This window comes from Camarhynchus parvulus, chromosome 2, assembly GCF_901933205.1.
Source record: "Camarhynchus parvulus chromosome 2, STF_HiC, whole genome shotgun sequence".
Lineage (NCBI taxonomy): Eukaryota > Metazoa > Chordata > Aves > Passeriformes > Thraupidae > Camarhynchus > Camarhynchus parvulus.
Window position 1 is genome coordinate 142877890 of NC_044572.1, and position 26460 is coordinate 142904349.

Below are 26460 nucleotides of genomic sequence, written 5' to 3' on the forward strand. Positions count from 1 at the left end.
GGTGAGCCTGTGTGTCGTCGGTTGGACACAAGGTTTTCGGGGTGAAGGAAGAGACGAGATGGGCTCCATGATCAGAAGGCTTGATTTATTATGTTATGATATATATATATATATTATACTATACTAAAAAGAAAAAGAAAAGGAGAGTTTCCAGAAGCTGCTAACTACCTAAGAATAGAAAGTAAAGAATGATCAACAAACCTTGCTCTCTCGGACTGTGTCCGAGAGAGCTCAGTTCTGGATTGGCTATTACCTCCAAACACTCAAACTGGGCCAATCCAGGCAGACCTGTTACATTCCACAGCAGCAGATAACCTATTGTTTATGTCTGGTTGCTGAACTTCTCAGCTTCAGCAGGAAAATCCTAAGAGAGGATTTTTCATAAAAGAAATGTCTGTGACATCTGACTCTTTTTTATTTAATTAAATTAAAAAGAAAAGTGTTTGTAATTTTCTCTGCTGAGTCATGCAGAGGAAAGAACAAACACCTGACAGGTTATCTGTTGCCAATCAAACTCAGTCAGTTTGCTTCTGTGGGATGAACAGGGAATTTCTTCACCTATAAAACATAAAATTCTATGATATCACTAAAACAATCTTACAATATAAGAAAATGCAAAAACAATGCAAAACAAAGTCCAAGTCCCAACAGCTGAGTTTCAGGAAAAAGTCCATGGACTGAAGATGTTCTTCTTTGCCATATCTGAAAGTCTCTTTTGGTCCTGAAACAGACTTGCTGCAGAGAATCCATCAATAGTTATCAAACAGTTCCAAACAATTTTTTAAAAAGTTTCTAAAATGTCTTTGACACAGCCCCTTATTGAACAACTTGGGCTGAAGCTAGGTTTTGGCCCTTCAATGCTTTTTGAGCTGCTGCTGCAGGTATTTCAACCCTTTTTTATTAATTTTTTTTTTTTTTTTTTTTTTAAAAACAGCAAGCAGCAGAGGGGCCTGAGAGAGACCCTGGGGGGCCAGGCCCCTCAGGCAAGCTCTGCATTAACACAGGCCAGCACCCTGCTGCCAGTTTGGCAGAAGGGGTGACCAAAGGCCTCCATTCCCTAAAACCACTGACACATGCCAGCAGTGAGGGAATAGAAGCACCCCCGAGAAATTCCATCTCGTGTTTGGGAACATTTGTTCCCCAAAGCAAACGAGCCATGATGGCTTTCCGTTGTCCCTCCTGCTTCTGCCATGCAGATGCAGAGGGTGTTGTTCTCATTTGCCCCCTCGCATCACCCCCATCCTCTCTGGACTGGGGACCGGAGGCAGAACTTTCGAGATCCACCCCCAGCTCGCCACTGGAGAGAGCGAGGGGTGGCAGAGAGATCTGCGCCCCCCAAGGGGAAAAACCGACCAAACACCCCCTTTGGGCTGCAGACCAAAGGCAGACCCCTTGGGACCCACCGCCCCCTCGCCACTGGGGCGCACGAGGGGCGGCAGAGATGACAATTTCCAAGGAAGGACCCCAAACCCCCCAAAAACGCTAATTTTGAAAGCAGGGATCTTGGCTACACCAGCATTCAGCTGACGAGCAACACCTGCTCCACGGAAGGGGAGGCTGAAGCCCTCTTCCCTTGTCCCAGCTCCTCCCGCAGGGACAGCCCTGGGACAACCCGAAAAACTCGGGGTGGGAGCCACGCTGGGTGCAGGGGACGGAGCCTCCGAAGGTGCCAGAACCTCTGGGGCGGGCAGCTCTGAAGGCGGTCCCGCAGGCCCATCGCCGCACTCGGCATCATCCTGGACTGGAACCGGGTCGGCGGGAGGCGGCGGGGCTGTTGGAGGGTCTGGTTCAGCTGCAGAAGGTGGTGGGGCCGGCCCGGGAGGGGCCGGAGGGGGCGACGGGGGCGGTGAGTCGCTCTTCTCAGGTGCAACCTCCGACCTCGGCGCTGAGGGCAAAAGCGGGGCCGCTGGAGGCTCTGGGGGCGGCGGGAGCTCGTGCCCCGCTGGGACGGAAGCAGCCGCCGCGTCTCCGTCATCACCAAGCAACGCCGGGGCCACGGGAGGCGGGGCCGCCGCGGGCAGAGCCATGGCCGGCACTGCTGCCGGTGCCGCCACCGCTGGGGCCGCACGGGGTGGCACCTGCCCCCGCGGCGCCGGCTGGGGCGGAGTGTACGGTACCGGCTGGAGCGGGGCCGGCAGCGCTGGCTGCCCCCTCTGAGAGCGGCGGGGGGAGGGAGAAGGTGGCCCCATCTGCGCATGCCCCGAAGACGGAGGAAAAAAACCTGCAGCTCCGGGCGAAACTTCGCCCCCCCCGCTGGGACGGGGGGGCTGGGAAGCAGCCGTTTGTCCCCCTCCGAAGGGTCGTCCCCCGTGAGTCGGGGGGAACGGCGCCTGCCCCCTCGCTTCCGCGATCCAGGGAAAGGCAGCTGCTTTTCGTTTCAAAACCGGGAACAATGCCATGAAGACGGGATAAACGCGAGGAACACGGGAAGTCCGACCCCAAACAGCTTGGCAGACAAATTCCATGCATTCCCATACATACGAATCCAATGCATATAGAATATTAGTAAAAAATCCAAAGAACTTTGCCCATCGAAAAAAGTCATATAAATCTTTTGTCAACAGGAGAATTCCATCCTCCTCACCCCATTTTTGCCAGAGGGAAATACGCCTCTCCTCTGACGGAGAGAGATGGACCTCTGTTTCAGTGGGAAAATTCGTCCACTTTTCCAGCCACCACCATTGCATGGCGGCATCTTCAGGAAGGGAAAACCTAATAGTACCTTCTGAGAGAGTCCAGCACTCTCTGGCCAGCTCCTGCTCGAGGCTGAAGGGCTCTTTGGGCATCTTCCTGGAGGCTTCAAAAGGTCCTTTTTGTGGTCAGCCTTGCTGTGAACTCTGTCCAAATCTGGATCTTCGGTTCTTCAGCTCCTGGCTAAATCCACTTCTATGGTCACCTGTGAGATGACCATCAATGCCACATATTCGGGGTTTACCCAAATGCAGCAATGCTCCTCTGGAGTCTCACCAAGTGATAAATGTCCTCAGAAACACGAGGGGTCACCAATTGTCGTCGGTTGGACACAAGGTTTTCGGGGTGAAGGAAGAGACGAGATGGGCTCCATGATCAGAAGGCTTGATTTATTATGTTATGATATATATATATATATTATACTATACTAAAAAGAAAAGAAAAGGAGAGTTTCCAGAAGCTGCTAACTACCTAAGAATAGAAAGTAAAGAATGATCAACAAACCTTGCTCTCTCGGACTGTGTCCGAGAGAGCTCAGTTCTGGATTGGCTATTACCTCCAAACACTCAAACTGGGCCAATCCAGGCAGACCTGTTACATTCCATAGCAGCAGATAACCTATTGTTTATGTCTGGTTGCTGAACTTCTCAGCTTCAGCAGGAAAATCCTAAGAGAGGATTTTTCATAAAAGAAATGTCTGTGACACCTGTGTATTTGCCTTATGTAGTAATTTTGTCTGGTTTATGAAGGAGGTTGGTTCACATCACCATTACAAATTTCCTGACTCATCTGCTCCTCCCTTTCAGTTTGATTTTTCAGTCTCATATAATTTATCTCCAAAGGTGGGCTTCATTATCATAACTGGAAAATATTGGTTGATTATGTCATATGTAAAACAGAAGACAAAAGCTAGTCATGCATGGAATCTTATTATTACAAACCCACCATGTGTCTGGAAAGTTGCTCATTTTCAGTCCTAGATTTCTTATTATTTTTGCAGACAGTATGTAGAGAATTTCCAAATGCAAGTGGTTAATGTAATTTGTCAGGTAATGCAAACAGTGAGGTATTTTTATTTTAGAAAAACATTAGTTCTATTTCATACAGTTTTATCTACATATAGCAAATGAATCATTAATTTAGTTAGTTCTTAATATACTTTAAAATTCCTTTTTTTTCTGAACAGGAATAATGAAATAGAGAAGCTGTGGAATCTGTAAATTTTACATATTTTCAGTGACATGTACATAATAATTTTTTGTTGTATATTATTAGCTTTTTAGTCTTGAATGACAATCTCCCTGAATGTCCAAAAAAACTCCAACACAGGAGGAATTTTGTTGTAAGCTATTTCTATTAATGAAATATGAGCATGATTATAATTTTATGCTTTCCATGAGGGAGTAACGATAGTTCTCTGAATATCTTCAGTTTATTAGAAAAGCTATTATAAATTATGCATAGTATAAATATAATTAAACATTACCCAAAGGCTTGTTATTACTTTCAGACTCATCTCTCTCGTCACATTCTCTTCCCTTCCCATATGATTTCATATCCCCACACACAACAGGTTATTGCTATATTTGGACTTTGCTTGGATCACAGCAGCCATTGAACACTGCCTCCATCCTCAAGACTCTTAACCAAATACCATGAGTGATTTGGCCTTGATGTGTAGGTAACTAAAACAAGAATAATCTTGTTTTGCTTTGTGTTTTTAAATAAGGTAGCAAAGATAGCATGTTTTAAAAGGTAAGTGATAGCTCAGCCATTCTGAACAGGGATTCCCAGGCCACAAGGACATGGAATTTCCATCCATGGAGGGGTGAGCACAGCACAATGGGCTCCTTTGTGGCCCACAAAAGCCAGTGAGTATTCTGGAAGCAGTGGGGAAATGTGGATATGTTTGACTGCCCCTGTTTTGCTCATACAGAAACACAAGGCTCAATGCAGGAGCCTCTGGGTGAAGCTCCATGGCCTGTACTATGCAGATGTTTAGTGTAGCTCGCTGAATGGTGTTTCAAAGGAGCAGAGAGACCAGCAATATTTCTATTCCTTAATACATAGAGAGATAAAAGGTATTTCACAGAATCACAGAATCACAAGGTTGGAAGAGACCTTCAAGACCATCAAGTCTAACCCATGCCCTAACACCTCAATTAACCATGGCACCAAGTGCCACATCCAGGCTTTTTTTAAACACATCCAGGGATGGTGACTCCACCACCTCCCTGGGCAGACAACTCCAGTACTTTATCACTCTTTCTGTGAAAGACTTTTTCCTAGTATCCAACCTAAACTTCCCTTGGCACAACTTGCAGCTGTGTCCTCTGGTTCCGTCAGTTGCTGCCTGGTGAAGGAGACCAACCCCCACCTGACTACAGCCACCTTCCAGGGAGCTGTAGAGAGTGATAAGGTCACCCCTGAGTCTCCTTTTCTCCAGGCTAAACACCCCCAGCTCTCTCAGTCCTTCCTCACAGGATTTGTGTTCCAAGCCCCTTACCAGCCTCGTTGCCTCCTTTGGACATGCTCAAGCATCTCAACATCCTTCCTAAATTGAAGGCCCAGCACTGGACACAGCACTCAAGATGTGACCTCACCAGTGCCGAGTACAGGGGAAGAATGACCTCCCTGCTCCTGCTGGCCACACTGTTCCTGATACTGGCCAGGATGCCATTGGCCTTCTTGGCCACCTGGGCACACTGCTGGCTCATGTTCAGCCCTTTCTGCTTGGGCACTGTCCAGCCACACCGTCCCCAGCCTATAACATTGCAGGGGGTTATTGTGGCCAAAAATGCAGGACTCAGCACTTGGACTTATTAAACTTCATCTTACTGGACTCTGCCCATCCATCCAGCCATTCCAGGTCTTTCTGCATAGCTCTCCTATCTTCCAACAGATCAACACGCACTCCCAGCTTAGTGTTGTCTGCAAATTTGCTAATGAAAGATTCAACACCCTCATCCATGTCATCAATAAAGACATTGAACAGAGCTGGCCCCAGCACAGACCTCCGAGGGGCACCACTGGTGACTGGCCCCCAGCTGGACGCAGCATTATTCACCACCACGCTCTGGGCCCGGCCATCCAGCCAGTTCCTAACCCAGCAAAGAGTGCTCCCGTCCAAGCCACGGGCTGCCAGCTTTTCCAGGAGTGTGCTGTGGGACACAGTGTCAAAGGGCTTCCTGAAGTACAAGTACACAACATCCACAGCCTTTCCTGCATCCACCAGGCGGTCACCTGGTCATGAAAGGAGACCAGGTTGGTCAAACATGACCTACCCCTCCTAAACCCCTGCTGGCTGAGTCTGATACCCTGGCCATCCTGTAGATGCTGCATGAAAACACTCAGGATAAACTGTTCCATTACCTTGGCAGGTACTGAGGTCAGGCTGACTGGCCTATAATTAACAGGATCCTCCTTCCTACCCTTTTTGTGAATGGCCAGCTTCCAGTTATCTGTAACTTCACCAGTGGCCCAGGACTGCCGGCAAATGATGGAAAGCAGCTTCCCAAGCTCATCTGCCTCATCACCCTGGGATGGATCCCATCTGGGCTCATAGATTTATGAATATCCAAACAGCTCAGCAGTTTTTGGACTGCCTCCTCCTGGATAACAGAGGGACAATTCTGCTCCCTGGCACCATCTACTAATCCAGGAGGACAGCTGTCCTGAGGACGAGCCATCTTCCCACTAAAGACTGAGGCAAAGAAGGCATTAAGCATGTCCACCTTCTCCTCATCTGCAGTTATTAAGTTTCCTCCAGCATCCAGTAGAGAACAAAGGTTGGTCTCACCCTTCCTTCTACTGTTAATATATTTGTGAAAACATTTTTTATTATACTTTACAAAAGTTGCCAAATTAGGTTCAAACTGAGCTTTGGCCTCTCTAAAATTTTCCTACGTGCCCTAGCAACCCCCTTAAATACTTCCTGAGAGACCTGACCCTCCTCCCAAAGATGTTACATCCTCTTTTTATCTCTAAGTTCCGTCAAAACCTCATTGCCCATCTAGGCTGAACATTTGCCTCGTCTACTCATCTTTGAGCACACAGGGACAGCTGTTCCTGTGCCCTCAAGATCTGTTTTGAAGCACACCCACCTTTCCTGGACCTCTTAGTTTTTAAGGGCTGCTTCCCAAGGAATACTCTAAATAAGTCACCTAAATAGGCCAAAGTCTGCCCTCTGGAAGTCTAGTGTAAAAGTTTTATTTGTAGAAGTCAAGAGGGAGCCTCCTCTGTGTCTTACCCAATAAGAATTACCCTTTTTACCTGCTGCAGTGCAAGGTGCCCTGTGGTGTGGTGAGTAGGATCACAGAAAGGACAGCCAATGTCAGGAAGGTGTGCTTCTGCACACAACCCTGGCCACAGCCAACCAGACTCAAAAGTGAAATTTGCTGCATCTTTAAAAGAGAGTTGCAGTACCCTTTTATGCCCATAAAGCAACCCAAATCAGGATCTGTCACAGACACCAATGTCTCTCCTAGGGCTGCTTTTAGAGGGGGTGAAGACCTTCCATTTTTTGCCTGGAGACTTGGATTAGTGCTAAGAAAATACTAATGCTACTGGTGAAAAAAACCTAAAAAATATGTTGAAAGTATGTTGGTTTTTCCCACATTTTATTTTCACTAAGTTTAATTTTCATGGGATTTTTTAAAAGTACATAAGGGAAATCTTTATACTCTAGACTTAATTGAAAAAAATTAAATTGTTATACAGGAAAAGATATTCTACTTTTACTAGTAGTCCAGTTCTGCCAGAATTTTTGATAAATTATGGAATCAGTGACATGTTGTAGGGAGAATTTTTATTTCAAAAAAAAAATGCAAACCAAAAAATAAAAAATCTCACAAAGAAATAACAAAAAAACCAAACCTTGCAATCATAAATAGATTGGGGTTTTTGCCTTGTCCATTTATTTAGCCTTTGCGAAATTATCTTTCTTGTTTTAAAATTCATTTTTAAAGAGAAATAGTGTTGATATTATTCCAATATAAATAAAAAAAGAAAATAACAGAATAATAAACCCCTGTACATCTAAGAAATACAAGATAATTCCAGTTTTTGTTTCCAACCCTTCAATAAAAAGCTCAATAACAATGTTGTAATTCCATAAAGATAATATTTCACTTACTATTTGACATGACTGTTTTAATAAAATCAACAAATTAGCAAATTTGCCCTTCACTAAGTGCAAATCATGTCTGACAGGCTTGGTGGCCTTCCACGAAGAGGTTACAGCATTGGTGGATGAGTGGAGAACAAGTGATGTCATTTACCTCGATGACATCTCTTGCTCTTCCCTCATCGCATTTAACACTGTCCCACACAACATCCTTGTCCAGAAGTCTGGAGAGGGACTTTTTCCAAGGACATGTAATGAGTGCTCACTACATGCTCACCCCAAGGTACTTTACCTTGAGTCCTGTGTGCAATTGTGGAAGCCACAATACAAGAAAGAAATAAAACTGATTGAGAGTATCCAAAGGGGGGCTATGAAAGTGGTGAAGGGTCTAGAGGAGAAGCCCTATAAAGAGCAGCTAACACCACTTGGTCTGTTCATCCTGGAGAAGAGGAGACTGAGGGGAGACCTCAGTGAAGTTACAGCTTCCTTGTGAGGGGAAGAAGAGGGGCAGACACTGATCTCCTCTCTGTGGTGACCAGTGACAAGACCAAAGGGGGTGTCCTGAAGTTGTGACAGAGGAAGTCCAGGGTGGATATTAGGAAAATGTTCTTCACCCAGAAGATTGTTGGGCCCTGGAGCAGGCTCCCCAGAGAAATGGTCACAGCAACAATCCTGAGGGAGTTCAACAAGCATTTGGACTTTCAGACACATGGTGTGATTGTTGGGGTGTCCTATGCAGGGCCAGGAGTTGGACTCAGTGATCCTTGTGGATCTCTTCCAACTCAGGATAGTGAATGATTCTATGATTCTGTTATTCTGTGATAATAGGACAAGGGGAAATGGCTTTGAGGGAGGACAGTTTTAGGTTAGATGTGAGGAAGAAATTCTTTACTGTTAAGGTGGCTAGGCACAGGCACATTTGCCTGTGTTGTTGTGTATGAAGTTGTGGATGATCCATCCCTGGATGTGCTCAAAGCCAGGTTGGACGGGATTTTGAGCAAACTGGTGTAGTGGAAGGTGTCCCATCCCATGGTAGGTGGGGTGGAATTAGATGGTATTTAAAGTCCTTTCCAACTGGATCAATTCTACAACAATGAAAGATATTTACTTTTCCCAGTGTTTTCCTATAGCTGCAAATGCCTCCACAGAATGCTTTTTCCATGGAAGATTTCCAACATGTAAACTAAGAAATGGAGGAGACATCTAAAGCCAAATATAGCAAACATGAATCAGCCAACTGTTCACCCAGCCAAAGCAGCACCTTCTCTCCATGTGCCCCACACATGAGCAGCCATCCCTGCTCCCAGCTCTCACTGGTGCTCTCTTGTAAACGTCAGATCTAGTCAGTGTGTACTCAAATTTAGGTGCAAGCACCTGTGGAACTCCAGAAATGCTCCAGATGTGGAAGTGATCACTACTGTAATGTTATTTCAGACTGGAATTCACAGCCTTGCTTTGATATAATGTGTTGGAAGGACTGTAAAACAGAGAGGATAACTCCTGGATAATACAGCAGTTATCCCCTTACTCTGCCATCCTGCAAAGAGGCACACACATAAGCCACCTGAGCCTGTACCTAGTGCTGCTGGAATGGAAGCAAATTTACATATAAACTTCAGGTGTTTTGCAGAACTAAGCATGAGAAGCTGTTTCTTACTGCTGGTACTCTTTAGTTAAATAGCTTCCCACCTGCATACCTGCTTCCTTCTTTCCTTCTTTCCTCCCTTCCCTGTTTCCCTCCCTTCCTCTCTTTCTCCCTGTCTTCCCTCTTTTCATCCAGAACCAATCCATCACTGTGTATTCCTAAAGAACACTCAGTGTTACAAAATTTATGTGGAGGTTGCTGATATATCAATAATGACAAGATCTCGTAGTCAAAGAATAAAACAGAGATAACTTTGAAGATGAAACTGTAACAGAGCTGCAGAGAAATTCAGCTGCTTGTAAATCATGTCTCCAAGCACATTGGACCATAGGAATGGAAGGTGAATTGGGACAACATCCCCCTAACTCACCCCTTCTCATTCTCACTTCTGGGAATATTGTAAACACTAAAACTTTCTGTGTTGAATTCTGAGATTTTTTTCCCAGCTTGTTATGTGATGAAAATTCAGCTAAACTTGGATTAAAGAGGGATGCAGTTTTGATTGGAAGTCTGCAGAATAATATTTAAATTCAACTGAGTTTGGTTTTAATTGTTCTAAAGTCCTTCCAAACCTGAACTGAAAGTGAGTGCAGGAAGTAACTAATACAGCTTTGAGAATACATACCGAATTTTAGGTGGTTTCCTGTTTTTTCATTTTGCTTTGGAAATGTCACAGATTTATGCAATTTATTGAAAAACAGCAATAGGAAGGGGAATCCAAAGTACAGCAAGCAATCCAACTAGCCCAAGACCACATGAGACTTGGTGAAGAAAAAAGAAAAACAATCAAATAAAAAAGCAGTCCAGATTTTATCTCCTCAGCTCTTGCTGTAGCCACCAGAAATTATACCAGACCTTAAACATTCTCTTGAGCGTCTGCATTCTACAGCAAAGCACATCTAAACTTTAATTCTGGTAGAATCATAAAATAGTTTGGGTTTGAAGGAAACTTTAAAGGTTATGAACTCCAACCCTCCTGTAATGAACAGGAACATCTTCAACTTAATCAAGATGCTCAAAACTCTGTCCAACCTGACCTTGAATGTTCCCAGGGATGGGGTATCTACCACCTCTCTGGGCAACCTGTGCCAGGGGTTTTTTTGTAAAAAAGTTTCTTCCTTGTAACTAATCCAAATTGACACTCCTTCTCTTTAAAATCATAATCCCTTGTTATACTGCAACAGTCCCTGCAGAAAAGCTTGTCCCCATCTTTTTCATGTGCCCTGTTCAAGAGCTGGAAAGCTGCTGTAAGCGCTCCTTCCTCTGAGCCTTCTCTTCTTCAGGCTGAAGAACCCCAATTCCCTCAGCCTGTCTTCACAGGAGAGGTGCTGCAGCCCTCTGATCATCTTCATGGGCTTCCTCTGCACTCACTCTGGCAGGTCCATGTCCTTTTTCTGCTGGGGACACCAGAGCTGGATCAGCGTTCCAGATGGAATCTCCTCCAGCTATTTTCCCAACACTTTTTTTATCATGTCTTTTAAAATGTTTATTAGCCTCTGTGTCTATTTGAAGTTTTTTTGCACCATCCAAAAAGTCTTATTTGCATAGGGAGATTTGATAGCAGGAGGAACATTCTTCAGAAGAGAAGCAGGGCTGACACGCTGGCGTGTCCTTTGCAGCGATTGGCACGGTGCTGCCGAGTAGAAGAGAATTTGTGATGCAACCTTTCCTATTAACAACTGACCTTTCTTCCTCATCAGTCCCCGTGCTTTTTTGGCTTTTCTACAAAGTGTTGAAAAGAAAAGAATTCTCAAATGTCTTTTCTAGCAGAGAATCAGCAACTAGCAAAGGACTCTGCAACAATGAAAAAAATCTAAAAATGTTTAACAGCAAAGGAAACTGGCATAATAGAAAGTAGATTTCAGGAGAAAATACAGTGTGGGAAGAATAGAGAAATGATGAAGAAAACATATGGGCACACGCACACACACACACACACACACACACAAAAAAGAAGTTTTAAGCAGAAAAATTAAAAGTTTGGGAAACAAAATAAAGAGGAGGGGAAATGCCTGTTGTGATAAAATGGCACATAAAATGGCACATGGGTGATAAAGTATGTAAGTTAATTAAAGATTTACAATAAAAGAAATTTTTCCCTGTCCAGAAAACTGCTCACAGTTTATTGCAAAGGTACTCAGTGCAGGTGCTATTCTTCTTCATGCATCTCACATGGGTCTTTGAAAGTCTGCTCCAGCCACCAAATGGATGCTGAGATTAAAGACTTGAGTGAAATATTCCACTTTGTTTTCAGTAAAGAAATCTGCCTTATAAACCAGAACATGCTCACACTCAGCTTAATCAAGATTCATTGAAATTCAGGATTCTGTCCTTTGAGGAAAAAAGAGTACAAGAAGCTTGGCATAACAGTGTAATATAGAGGTGTAATATAGCAATATTTTATAGCACAGCCTCTTTACAGTGATTTGTGTGTTTAAAGTGTAATCCAGCAGACTGTCTCAAAACTTGCCAGCTGCCCTGGTTATGGAACATAAGATTTACCACAATGTCAGAAATAACATTTGTCAACTCATTTATCCACTTATGGACTAGGGCCAGAGTCGAATACTTCAGAATAAGATGAAATAGCTCTCACAGGAGACAGCTATATGATAATTTGCCTGAGTAATGCTCTTATCCTAGATCTTAACAGTTGCTGTTTGTCTTGAGCTTTGTATCACGAGGATTCATCTTTCTTCATCTTAGCTGTTTTCTTTACCTTAGTGATTGTGTGTTATATTATTTATAGGTACAGAAACTTCCTCCTTTCCTCTCTCTAGGTCCTCAAACACTTGCAGTGGAAATGTGTTGCATGTTGAAATGGTGTTCTGTGGGGGAAAAAGTAAACCATTGTGTTGGCTTTTGTCCCTTCAAAATGAGACATTTGAGAATCTTCTACTGATGTCCAGAATGTCACCTTTTCTCAGCCTAAAAGATGCTACTGTGGTTTTCTTTCTTGTGGGGTGTCCTGTGCCCATGGCTGGCCCCTGTAAAGGTGAGTGGGAGCACAGCTCCATGTGGAATTTACCCTAAGCAGCTATTTTTCATAAAGACTACTGAAATTCAATGTACCAGCTAAACTTTGTAGCTTAGCAACTCCACTCATGTAAAGACCTGTATCTGTGGCTCCAAGCCAAATCTAGGTTTCTGTGCAAACATAGAAGAGACCCTGTTTTACAGGGTGTACATTATCTGACTGGTCAAAATTGAAGGAGAACTGATAACGCAACAGGTAAGCACTATGGTCTGAGGCAAGTTTGGCAAAACACCTTGTTTGCATCACAGATGACCTTTCATTTCATCATTTGACTGTCATTTTTAACATTTTATGGCAGAGTTCTGCTGGAGCGGCAGTAATCAGACAAAAAACATAAAAATGTGAAAGTGGATAAAGGCTGAGTGAAGGGAAAAGATGTGAGGTAAACATCTGACCATTACTGTCAGCTGGGATGGAAGTCAGATGACAGACAGAAAGTGGTGCCCTCAGCTGAGGTGAGGGTGACACTGCTGAGACCCTGAGTCCTTCACTCTTGTGTTGCCCCCGCCTTATCCCATTGACCTCTACATCCCCCAGCTTCCCCAGTTGGAGCTGAGATCAATCTCTTCCTTGAAAATTCTTCTGGTTTTCATCCTGGAAACAGGTGAGGGTACACACAAGGAGAAAGAGGAAGATATAACAGAGCTGGATCATAATTCCTCTTTACCTTCTATAGGCTGATATTTTTCTCTTAGCTAGCTCTGCTGTGTATGTGATGCTACAAGAGCTACTTTTATCAGTATAAACTTTACACCTATTCCCCAAGGAGCATAATGACCTGCTAATTTTAATATTAATCTCTCTCCAGTAGTGTGAACAAAATATGTCATGTTGGAGGTTTTATTTAACCTCCTCACTATGGCTTGCTGCCACAAACTCCTCTGACATTCTCTGCAACGACAGCTGATCTTTGCTTCTCTCTTCCAAATAACTGCAGGCTTATAGAAAAAAATCACAGTTTAGTATTTTCCCCAAGCAAAATGCAAAGGTTGGTCCATGTGTTTAAAGGTACAGACTTGCCAATTACAATGATAATGATATCATTAATCATGTAATGATAAAATGATAAAATTTGGGTTCCTTTTTTCTTATAATACATTCACACAATTCCTTAATTTTAAAGGTTTCATGAAATTATTGAGCAGAGCTGAAAATAAGACCCAGTATCTAACTTGGTGTAGCTGCACACATGGGAATTATTTAAGCATGGACTGATGGTGTGACTAATGTTCCATCTTGACAGCCTGCTCTGCAGCCTCTCTCTACTTTGCTCCTCATCTTAGAGCCTGTGATGCACAACAGTATTCTAAGCAATGAAGAGTTCTTGAAAATAAACTCAATCTTTGGGCCACATCCCTCCATCATTTTGTATCTCTGTTTGCTTTCTGTCCCTTTGCTTGTTACAACATCAGCAGTCAATTTTGCAGTTTTTTTCAGTTTGGTTATTTGGATATTTTTGTTTTGTTGGTCTAGTTTGATTTTTTAACTATAAGAAATAACATAATTGTAGAGAACAGAAATATTTCAGTTTGGAAATATTTCCAGGGTAGTTAACTGTTAGAAATTTCACAGCACTGATACATGCATACCTCTTTGCTGTACATTAGCAGGCTGTTTTATGTCTTGACTGATGGATCATATGGATTTTACCAGTGTATTCTGCACCTTCCCAGCTTCAGTGAATCCCAGGAGATGCAGTTTCTCAGAGAAAAGTGGAACAATGTTGGTGGATCACAGTTACTGTAAGGTACTCACAAAATTCTGAAACTCAGAATAACTTTCAGTGATTACATTTTTGGGAAAAATTTGTGATCCAATTTTAAAGTGGCATTGAAAAATAAACCTGATTTCTCCCCTACCAAAAACCTTTTGAAAATCCAATTTCTCATCAGCCCTTACAACCAAAAAACTTAAATACAACATTTTCAGCTGCTGCTGCTTGCTATGGCTTTTCACAGTGAGTGGATCACCAGTCTCAGCCACTGCTCTATAAATAACCAGACAGCCCTAAGAAGAAACACAGGCCCACAGAATTGCACAGCAAAATCTGGAGGCAGCCAGGCTTACCAGAGATTCTCTATGGATGCGGGGATCCAGCTGCCCGGTCTGCACACAAGCCCCAGCCAGGAGACAGTGGAGTCACAAATTCAGTTGTGCTCAACTCTAGATGTGCATGTTTGACAGAAGAGGCTGGAACTTTAAAGCACATTTCCACATAGTCAGGTTGTTGGATTAGTTTTTTAGAAATCGGCGGGATTTAGGCATTTATGTAAAACCTTTGGAATGTTTGCTTTGCACATTGAATCATTTTAGTTACCAAAAGAGCCCGTCCATCTGGTGAGCCATATTCTATAAAGTTAAGCAGCAAATCACGTACACAGGTCTGACCAGCACCCCTCTGATCACATCTGCTGCTCAGAGCTTCTCAGGTAAAGGCACAAATCCTGTGCCCATTTAGTCTCCACCACATTTTCCTCCCACCTCCCTTTTGTGTTTCTGCTCCATCACCATTTCTCAGCACTTTTAGCCCTTTCTACAAATCATGCTAATATGCCAAAATAATAAAATGAAACCTTCAGGCAATGTGCAGTAAGCCTTCCCTGCTCACACAGAGACTACCACTGCTATTCACAGAAATAGGAGATTTTAATAAGTGTATCTCTAAGATTGTTACTCATATTAATCCTCAATAATAGGAAAATAAAAGTAAAATATATTCTTTCATCAGTCATCTAAATGTCATGATCTAGTGCTTTAATAAAGAAAAGAAGAACTGAAAAGGCTTTATATTTAGAACAGTGTCAAAACAAGAACTTTCTTCTTCTCATTGAAATTAAGTGTGGTTTTTTTATTCTTTGAATGAACAGCCATTGCATTTCTGTGTCATGCTGTCATTTGCATGAATGACTCTGAACCTGGGAAACTGAAATGCCTGTAAGTTAGGGATCAGCTGCTATGACAAGACTAATGATTTCATTAATAGTACAAGTTCTTCAAGGTCATGCCTGTGGCTCTGAAACCATGGAAAGATTTCAAAGAAAGATGGACATTACTGTCTGAAGGCACAGGCAGTCAGCACACATATTGAAACAAGTGGATAATCTGTTGGAGGAGTTCTATAGATAACTCCAGAGCTCATTATCTGCCCTGAGATGAGGTTTATTGTGTAGATGAGGGGACAGGCGCCTCTTCCAGGAACGTGTCTGTTTGGTAGTCTTTGTCAAAAGGTGAAGTGCCAGTAGGAGGAATTTAAGTATATGTAAAGTTGCACATTATTTTGTATTTCCAGTAGAACTTCTTATTACTGGTTGCTTGGCTTCCTTTTTTCAGCTTTCTAGTTGACAAATGTAATAAGGTGGATTGTTAAAAAAATCTCGCTGGTGCTTTTTTCACCAAACAGAAATTCTGTTTTCTCTGCAATATTATTTTCTCACTTTTCAGCTCTGTCAGGGTGTGCTCCTGGACAAACCTGCTTTGCCAGGCCATTCATTTAAAAACCCTCAATAAACAATCCAAAACATAAGATGAATATGAGTTTGTCTTAAAAATCCTCATATTTGGGATACACAAGAACACTGAATTGTTTGTGTTACTGCCAAACATGGTATTGCCAAACGTGTAGCCAAACCATGGTTCTATTTTCTTTCTTTGCAATTTTAGAGGCATACATCAAATCTAATATAGTTTACAATGAAAACCAAAGGTCCACTTAGTATTAGGTTAAAAGGCATGAGTTGGGTAATCAGTTTTTCTTCAGTCATAATGTTTCATTTAGCTATCTCTGCACTGAATCTGGTGCATCTGGCAAAAAAAATGCTTCTTTCAAAAAGTCATCCAAACTTGATTTGAAGATACCAAACCATGATATCATTGCTGGATCTGTACTACAAATGAAGAATGTCTGATGGTGAAGAAAGATAAAAGCAACATTCATGGACATCTGCTCTGTCTTCCCTGTTACGCAATACATTTTTATGACCAACATGAAAGTACAGCTGAGAACAGAAAGAAGATTGCTTTTATTAGCTGGTATCTGGTAATCTTTAACTCTCTCTGCTGTTCCAGTTAGGGGCTCTGAGAGAATAAATCGGCAAAATTTCACAGATATTAGTCTTAGCCCAGACTTCCTCTGGGTGGCAAACACACAAAAGCTCAAAACAGGCTTTGCTGCTTGTGGCTCCCCACCATGCAGTTGGCAGGATTCTCTGCCCATCCTTCCAAGCTGAGCTCCTTCTGCACTGGAAGGCTTCAGCCCATTGCACTGCAAGGATCACAGGACACTGGAGAGTGGCCTGCCCATCTGACACCAGCTGGGCTGGCTGAGTTCATGGAGCAGTGCCTTCCACAGCTGCTTCTCAACCCACACCATGCCAAGGGGACGCGCCTGACGCTTGGTGACCAGCGGAGCTGCAGTGCCACCCTCAATTCTTGGCACTTCCTCCTGCCACAGCCTGCTGTCTTGGCTCATGCTGCTGTGCCTTGTTCAGAGGCCCTCTCATGCCTCATTAGGCTCTCTTAAGATCTTGACTCAGCCTGGTGTGGCTTGGAGGTAGGGATAGAGTCATTACTGCCAGAGCTCAATCCGACCCCAGCTTTACAGCAGCTTTACAACACACATACATTTGTATGCTGCTGTTTGCACAATAATTGCAAAATGAAAGGGGAGTAGATGACAACAGGAGGGCACCAGGAAAACCCCCGGGAAATGCCTGCACCTTCTCACCAGCTGCAGTTCATTAACTTACCCACAGGAACTGTGTGAATACCAGTGAAGTGATCCCTAGATATTATTTTCTTTCTGGGAAATCTTCAGAGCTCTGGTCTGTAACTTGAAATGCTACATGTGCAGGTTTCAAGAAATAAAGTGTATTTTTTTATTTTACATCATTCACTGCTTTCTTCTGGCCTGGACCTGCAGGTCCTGGCATCTCAGCTCTTTCAAATTCCATCTGAAGATATCATGACACTTCTGGTGACACCTTTATCATTTCATAGGTGAGTCTACTTGTTGCTGACTTCACAACACTGTCAACCATTTTCTGCCCTGGATTTTGTTTTATCGAGAGGATATATAGTAAATATGCACTTTCACAATTGCAGGAAATCCATGCATTTAAAGGAAATGCTGAATTCTTGCAAAAAAACCCATCTGAAGGATAATCAACATAAAATCTTAGCATTTTTACAGAATTACAGGATAATTCAGGTTGAAAGGGACCACAGTGGGTCATCTGGTCCAACCTCCATGCTCAGGCAGGATCATCCTAGAGCACGTGGCACCTAATTGTATCCAGATGGTTCTTGAATATCTCCAGAAAGGGACACCTCACAGCCTTTCTGAGCAATCTGTTTTGGAACCTGACTGGCAATGAAGCATTGCTATCTGTTACCTTATTCAATTTTATTACCCCTGCCATACCAGTCAAGGATGACAAAGCACATAGGATATGTCTGAGTTACTAGAAATGTGTAAGAGATCAAAAAGAGTTGAAAAAACCCCAGGAAAAGTGAAAAAGCTCAGGTATCATCCATCTTAATCATGCCTATCATCCATCCTAATCATGCCACTCTGGTCCTCACTGCTGATAAATAATGTAATTTTTTGGCAGACATCTTTTCCATGAAGATCTAGGTGATATTAATTTCTTGTAAAAAATAATTGGCCTCAGAAAAAGTATGGGGAGGTTCAGCTTCAATATCCTTCTTTCTGTTTGGGATGTAGTAACAATCTGCCATGGTTTAACACCTGACAGAAACCCAGTGCTGCAAGCTGTGGTAAGAGCCCTGAATTAGGATAAGTTTAATAATTTAAATAAGGTAAAATAATGATGATGATAATAATAATAATAATAATAATAATAATAATAATAATAATAATAATAATAACAACAATAATAATAACAATAGTTTTGTTGATATGATAACTGATACTGTTATTATTATTATTAACAAGAAAAGGACGGAGAGGAATAAAACCCAAGAGAATCAAGTGATGCACAGTAAAACTACTGATTACTCACTGACCAACACCCAGCCCATCCCTGAGCAGTGATCAGCAGCTCCTGGCCAACCTCCCCTGGTGCCACTGACCATGACATTCTGTGATGTGGAATATCCCTCTGGCCAGTTTGGGTCTCCTGTCCTGGCCATCCTCCCTTCTGGTGTTGGAACCATGGATGCTGAGAATTTTAAACTTACTGTGCTGAAAGGCACAGACTCACAAGAGACCACTGCATTTGTCCTGAGGTTGTGAAGAAGGCTTCCAAAATTGATAAATAGCACTGGGATTACGGGTGTGTAGTTGGTTAGAAGTGTATGATATCATAGGGTGGAAAACTTGGAGTTTGGGGTTTTAGAATATAGAAATAAATATGAAGCAAGATGGAGGTTTTAGGGTGGAGAGAGGTTGTTCTTCTTTACCTTATTCTTCCTTCTTCTTCACCTTATTCTTCCTTCTTCTTCATGGGTCTGGGTGGTGTTTTGTAATTGGACGGAAAAGTCTGTACTGTGGGCTTTGAGTGATCAGTTATTGGGTTAAAAGTGAAAATAATCTAAGTGTCATTTCTTAATTGAATAATTTAACCTTAAAAGACCTTGTAACAAGAGATAGTTAGCCATTTTGTGCCTTGCTAATGAAAGGCTGCAGAACTCATGGCTGTGAGGCTGCAGCACTGATAAGAAACAATAAATACCTGAGTCTGAACGCAAACTGTCATCTCAAGTGCCTTTAATCCAGATCCCAACAGAGGCAGGAAAAACAAGCAGAGAACTCACATTCTGGCTTCCTGTGCACCTGCTCACTGGTAGAATGTGAGACTGCAAGTCCTTGGCTCAGGGTAAGAACTGCTCAGCACCAACCAAGACATCATGATTTTGTCAACATTAATCTCTTATTCAATCAGAAATATAGCACTGCACCAGCTGTTAGGAAGAAGATGAACTCTATCCTAGCTGAAGGCAGAACACATACTCTGTCATTAATAAACTTGCCTTTCTTGCAGACTCTCTTTTCAGCAGCAGTTGTAGATAGGATCTCTTTTGTCCTTTTGGTGTTCACAACATCACAGATGGTTTTGCATATGCCATTTAAATGTGTCCAGTCTGTGGATAATATCTGACCACTAGATCAAATACTGCAGAGCAGTCACAACTCACAGCTGGGGGCTGCCTCTCTACAGTGAAATTGCTCTGTCTTCATCCCATAATTCTTGGAACAATTCCATAGGCCCCCATGGTCCTAAGACACTATTTTTAGCTTTCTTTCCTCGAGACAAGAACATATTATAAGAACATATAATGATGCCAGAGGATGGAAAATTCTTCTAGGATAGTGTTAGAGGGCCATAAATTCAGTATTGCAAGTACCAGTCTCATCTATAGGAGAGGTTTCTTTGGAACAATCTGGACCCCAGAAATCTGTTTTGTTTCAGAGTAATTTTGTTGGTTCACTCTAAAGACAAACCTACCAGCAGTTGATGCTCAAGAAAACAGGACTTAGAATTGAAACTGGTTATGGAACAGAGAAATTCAAAGTCCCTGGCACAGCAGAGCCCATCACTGATCACTTCACCAATGGAGAGCTTGCATAGCAACTTCCCTCTGTTGCTTGAGGCTAACTATTTTATTCCTTGTCTTACTTGTATGTCAGTGGGTATAAAAAGAATTGAGGTAACAAAGGAAGTGTGCAAGGCACTGGCCTACAGGTTGACAGAAGTGATTATCCCAAGCCATGGCCTGGCTGCCACATCAAGCCCAAAGTTTGAAATAAAGGTTTGGTGCAAATGGCAAATCCCATAACACGATCTTATGCCACATAAACTGCAAGATGAAGAAGGACAAAAGTTCAAAAAATCTTGACTAAAGTCCTTTCTTTTCGAAGAGAAATCTCAAATATGGACTTCCAGATCTGTATTTTAAACAGTCTTAATCTGTCTTAATCTGACATCCAAGGACAAGGACCCTTGGGGGAAATGAGCAGATTGAGAAAGCAGCAGTGTGGATGGACAAAGCAGCAGTGTAATGGACAAAGCAGTGGTGTGGATGGACAGAGCAGTGGTGCAATGGACAAAGCAGTGGTGTGGATGGACAAAGCAGTGGTGTACATGGGCACTACCATGGACACAAAAAAAGCAGAATTGTGTCCCGGATCAGAGCGTGTACATTGTGTGACACAGGTGTTAATTCTGTGATTCAATGACCTGCAACTTAGCCTTACAGTTTTAACTTATCATCCAACAGTAACCAAAGTGTGCAGCTTCTCCTTTAGGAGTTTTGAACTACTGGCTAATCAACTTCATTTTTCAAAATATGTGCCAAATTTCCTATTTCCATTTGCGTGGCTGATGCTTGTAGTCATTAATTCTTGTTAGGCTGTTCTCCACTAGATGAAAGAGTTCTATTTTCTCCTCATTAACGCAAACATTTTGTAATCAATTCATCTCTCAGTCATCTTTTGAAAAGCAGGGCAGATTCAGTTCTTCAGGTCTCTCACAGGAAGGCATGTAATTCAGTGCTCTAATTATTCTTGTAACAACTTTTTGTATCTGTTCCAGTTTTCTCCAGACTAATAACCACATTAGGATGCAGTAATCCTCTCTTGCAGTACAGAAGTAAAAAATAAATTAATAAATAAATTTTAAAAGGGTGTTTCTGCTCTTCTTCCATCACTACCCAGTACCAATCCCTACCAACATATATTACCTATGGCATCCAATTTGAAGTCTCCACTGGCTGACTTCTGCATGAAAATGTCAGAATCAGTGACTTCTCAGGACACAATTCTACCTTCCTGTGCTCTGGCTTTCATTCTTCTTCCTAGATTGGCATGTGGATGTAGTGAGATTTCTTTTTGTCTATTTGGATGGGTGTAGGTAAGGCAGAGATATAAATTGTTCCATGTGACAGCTTCAGCCTCACAGTTCTGTATCATTCAGGCTTTAGGGCACCTGGAAACTATACAGTCATTTTAAAAAACACTTAACTGCAAGTGGAATTATGCTGGAGTGAGTGGAAAGGGCAAGGAAACATCTTTCCTCCTTTCTGCTTCATTAGAGTGTGAATATCTATGCATGACTGAGAGCTAGGAAGGACTGAAACATGGTCAATTTCAGAAAATCTCATAGTTGTCCTCATTTAATACTGATCTTCCTCCAGAAAGATTTTGCCTCTCTCCCCGTCTCCAAACTTTCACCACGTCTTGCAAATATCCAATTATTAGCAAGGAAATAAGGCACTGTGTAGGTCACAGGCAATAAATCCCTACATTTCACAGGAAAAGGAAAAAAAAAATCTGTGCATGAAACCAGGATTTTTCAAAATATAGAATAGGAATAAAAAATACTTGACAGATTCAGGTCTTGTAGTGACAGAAGAAGGGGTTCATTAGAAAGGTTATAAGGCACCACTGGGATGCATCTCTATGAGAATAAGTGAATTAAGCCAATGGTTTTCTTTGATTCCATGCAAAATCCATAACCAAATAAATAAGTAAAATGCAAAGGCTATTTATTTAATTTTCATCTCTTTATTTTTTCATGGAAAAATCCTGAAGTATGATGCTTTCTTCTGCTGTCACACATATATTCAAATGGCATTTTAGTTTTACTGCAGTGCAGCATGAATTCTTCTGCCTACATGTGTTCAGCAACAAATACAAAACAGGCCAGATCTGCAATAAAACCACTCTCCCAACCACATCTGACTCTTGTATTTACAGCAGAATTTCATTCAAAGCAAGAAGGCTCAAAAGACTGAATCTAATTTTCTCATATCACTTGGAGAGTATAATGCTCCAGTGCCCACATTTTGAGGAAAATGAATTTCAAAGATTTTCTAGCACAGATCAACCCACATATTTAAATGGTACAATTGAATAATAGAATAGTTAACAATTCAGATGTAAATGAGTTTGCAATAAGCTTTGCAGAGGGTAGGCTCCCACAAGTACATTCACAAATACAAATTATTTTCTGCGTTGACCAACTTTGCTTCTGTAAATTTATGGTAAATCTTGAATGTTTCTCTAAGGCTCTTTGATTTCAGGAGAGACAAAATAAATAGAGAAATAGAAGAGGAGAGCAGTCTTGTTTCCTCTCAGCATGCAGCTCCAAATCTTTTGTTTGTTTGCTTTATGACAGAAGCTACTTGTCACTGACATAAACTGGACATAGAGCACCAAGAGCTGAATAATTCTGCCTGTAAGACCTCCCAGCCTCACCAGTTTGAAGTTGCCAGTATGGCGGCAACAATTAACCTTGGTTATGTAATATCCTTAGAAAGCTGGGTTATAATGACATTGCCATGATGATGTGGAAGTTAACAACATAACACGAAGAGCTGACATGAAAAAGGCCCAACAGATTAATAATTTAGCCTATTTTTCACCTGTAGATGCTGGCATAATAAAAGGCATAACATCTTTCTGCTAGCCTTGTCTAACTTATATACACCTCGATAAAAGAATAGCACAATCAATAAATACTTTCCAGTGAATTTGCTCCATTATTAGAAAATCTCTTATTAGTGCCAGGTTTCTATCCTTGTTTCATATTGGACAACTGGTCTTTCTTACACTCATTCCACAAAATCTGTAGGATGCTTGTATGAGGTTTAACTGACCGAAGGTGAGAGCATTAATGGTTCAAAAGTTGCTTACAATTGTGGATGGGACAACTTGTCCAGAATTTCATAATCTGGCTAACAATGTCCTTGGAAGCATGTCTGGTAATGTTTAATGGTGTTTGTTAGGATTGTCTTTCATTTCCTCCAAAGTTTTCTACTCACAGCAAATGTTTTGTTGTTATTATAAAGCAGTAGTTGGATTTTTTTTTTTCATCTAGAAGACAAAGAAAGGAAAAAAACTGTAAGGAGTAGGAATGCTAATTTTCATTTCGACTTCCCATTTCCTATTGTATTTGTTGTGTATGTGAAAGAGCTCAAGCCATTGACTTGCACTTTTAAAATAGGTCAAGAAGGGAAATGTTTGTTTTCTGGTTCGGAGCTTGAAACAGAGCTAAAAACCAGCTTTTCATTAAATCCTTGGGTTTACTCCACACCTGCTGTGTGACCCTGGAAAGCTGCTGTAGGGTGCAGGAGGTGAATGACAGACTTGAGCTGTATCAATGTCAGAGAGGCACCTCCATCCTCATGGAGAGAGTGCTGCCAGTCCTTGACCTTTGCAGAGGTTAGTGGGTGAATGGTCATGATCTTGCAAAGGAGCTGTAAAGAAAAATAGTCTGTACTTAAAGAAAAGTGTTCATTTCCCAGATCAGGACAACTAAATTAGGAATATCTACTTAGCTCTGCCCGGAAATATTGCTCACTTTCTCTGTGAGTGAAACACAGGTTGCTTTTTGCTGCTAAATCAATCAGACCATGGTCAAGGCACAAGTTTTCCAGAAATAATATCACCCTCCAGCAGGGAACAACTAGCACTTCGGAACAAATATCACAGGTAAATTTGTGTTACAGCTTTCAGGTGTTGCAGGGTACTTGAAAGACTCAGAAGTGGCTAATTACCGATGGTAATACCAATACTCCCACATCTAGTCTGGGTTCTTGTCATGGTGGACACTGCTCTCATCACCAGTGGTAGTTATGAAATCTCAACCTGATTCCAGCTCGCTCATCTGTCTACTACTTTTCTAAGCTCTGTACATAATATTTGAGCATGATGTCAGCAGAAGATTGGAGGGCTGATTCAAATCATTCATGTTTTACTTGAGCCACAATGATCACACCAACATTAGTATCCCTCTAATTCAAGATGTGTTGATTTTGGACAGCATCAAAAAATGCAAGAAAAATAATAATATATTTTAGAGAGAGGTGTTTCTGTCTAAAGGAATGTAAGGGCTTGTGGATAGACTCTGATATTTCCAAAAGAAATTGTTTTCTGTTTTTGAGAGAATACATTCTGTTGCATAGTAGAAGATATTATGCCCTTTCTTTTCATCATACAGAAAGTCTATTTAAGTTTAATTCACCCTTTCAAATATTTAAGTGAGGTTTGAAAGCAATTATTTTGGGGCATTTATTAATATTCAATTTTTTTCTTATAAACTTTGTGGAATTGTTCTGAATACAGGAATGTCTGCAGTAAGCACATATTCACAGGGAGTCTGAAAGAAAGAATAACAGGTGAGAAAAATTTCAGTGGAAATCATCCAACATTCTCATCTGAAATACTTGGGTGCATGATCATTTCTTGCTTAGCACCTACCTTCATGGTTAGTCTTCTCTTAATAGAAAAGAATGGAGAATAATTTCCTAGAAAGGAAAAAGCACTGAAGATAATTCCATGAAGAATAGGAACATGTGTTGCCTTCTCTAATTTTTGACTGTCACAGTGAGAGATTTGTTATAAAACAGCAATAGCTTTTCTGAAAAGTTGGAAAGGGAAAAAAGAGGCAGTAAAAAGCACAGGTATAGTCTTAATATTTTGATTAGATTAGATACTTTTCTCTATGCATGAATAATGAATCAAAAATGAAAGCAAGAAGTAGGAAAGCTGGCAAAGCAGCAACTGGCTCACAACACTGTGTGCAAGTCGTGGAGCACAACTTTGTCTGATGGACTATGTGAAAGGAAAGTTCCTTCTGAGCTGAGCAAAAGAGGAAGAAATTTTTGAAATTAACTGGAGCAAGCTTTAAAGACAGAGGGTTATAATCAAGCTTTAAAAGACACAGGCATCAAGAGAAAAACATAATCTGGGCAATCCTTTTATCTGTAGTGAAATCATCCCCCAGACCATCGGCGCTGGACTGATGGGATCCCTCACTGCTGGTCACAGCCTGGGCTGGGGCAGGAGCCTGGACACCACAGCAGTGAGGAGCACAGCCTGGACACCCACAGCAGGAGTGAGGACCACTGCCTGGACACCCACAGCAGGAGTGAGGATCACAGCCTGGACACCCCCAGCAGGAGTGAGGATCACTGCCTGGACACCCCCAGCAGTGAGGATCACTGCCTGGACACCCCCAGCAGGAGTGAGGATCACTGCCTGGACACCCAGTGCCTGGACACCACAGCAGTGAGGATCACTGCCTGGACACCCAGTGCCTGGATCCCACAGCAGTGAGGATCACTGCCTGGACACCCACAGCAGGAGTGAGGATCACTGCCTGGACACCCAGTGCCTGGACACCCCCAGCAGTGAGGATCACTGCCTGGACACCCAGTGCCTGGACACCCCCGGCAGTGAGGATCACCCACAGCAAGCCCAGGCAAAGAGGAAAACAGATGCTTTGCATGGAACAGCCTGAGTGATTTAATGTGTTCACCCATGCAGACTACAAGCCACTCCACACTACTCATCCTTTTAAAGCAAATGTAAGACTGAAAGGAAAAAGGTCCTAGAGCTTTCAAAATGTACCAGGGTGCAGAAGAGAGCTGTCAGAGGCCATGACTGCACATTCACAGGTGTGATTTTGCTAAAAGAGCTTGTTCACTTTTCTGTATCACTACTTAATTGCTTTTACCTCCTACTGTTATCTCCCTCTTTCATTCCACAAAAGCATAAGACCAGAACTGTTAAGGATCTTGCAGCCTGAAACTATTTTCATCTGAGGGAATCTCCTGAGACTGACATGGTTTTCCATTTAGGAACACCTTAGATACATCTCTAACAGCATTTGAAAAATTCTCTTTGTTTATTTTCTACCTGAACCCTTTTAATTTATATTGAAATTAAATTAGAGAAGATTTAAAGATTTTTTTTCTCTTGGTTGAGTCATTCAAAAGATACTCTCCATTCTGCTACACTGATTTTCTAATGCAAACTTCACAGTTCAACTTTCAGTTCTTCGTTGACTTCAGAACCTGAAACAACTTGTTTTGCTTGAATGACACAGCTCCTTACATGTGTACTGGAAGTGGGACTGCAAACAGTCTTTCCCAAGGCTAGTTTTCTCCTCTTAATATGCTGCTCTTGTCATCGGTCTGCTTAGTCTAAACCAGACTGCA

At 42.1% G+C, this 26460-nt stretch overlaps 1 pseudogene; it reads right to left on the reverse strand.

Annotated features, from left to right (window-relative positions):
• Nucleotides 1-2863: 2863 nt before the first annotated feature.
• Nucleotides 2864-26460, reverse strand: part of LOC115912893 — a 112762-nt pseudogene continuing 89165 nt past the window's right edge.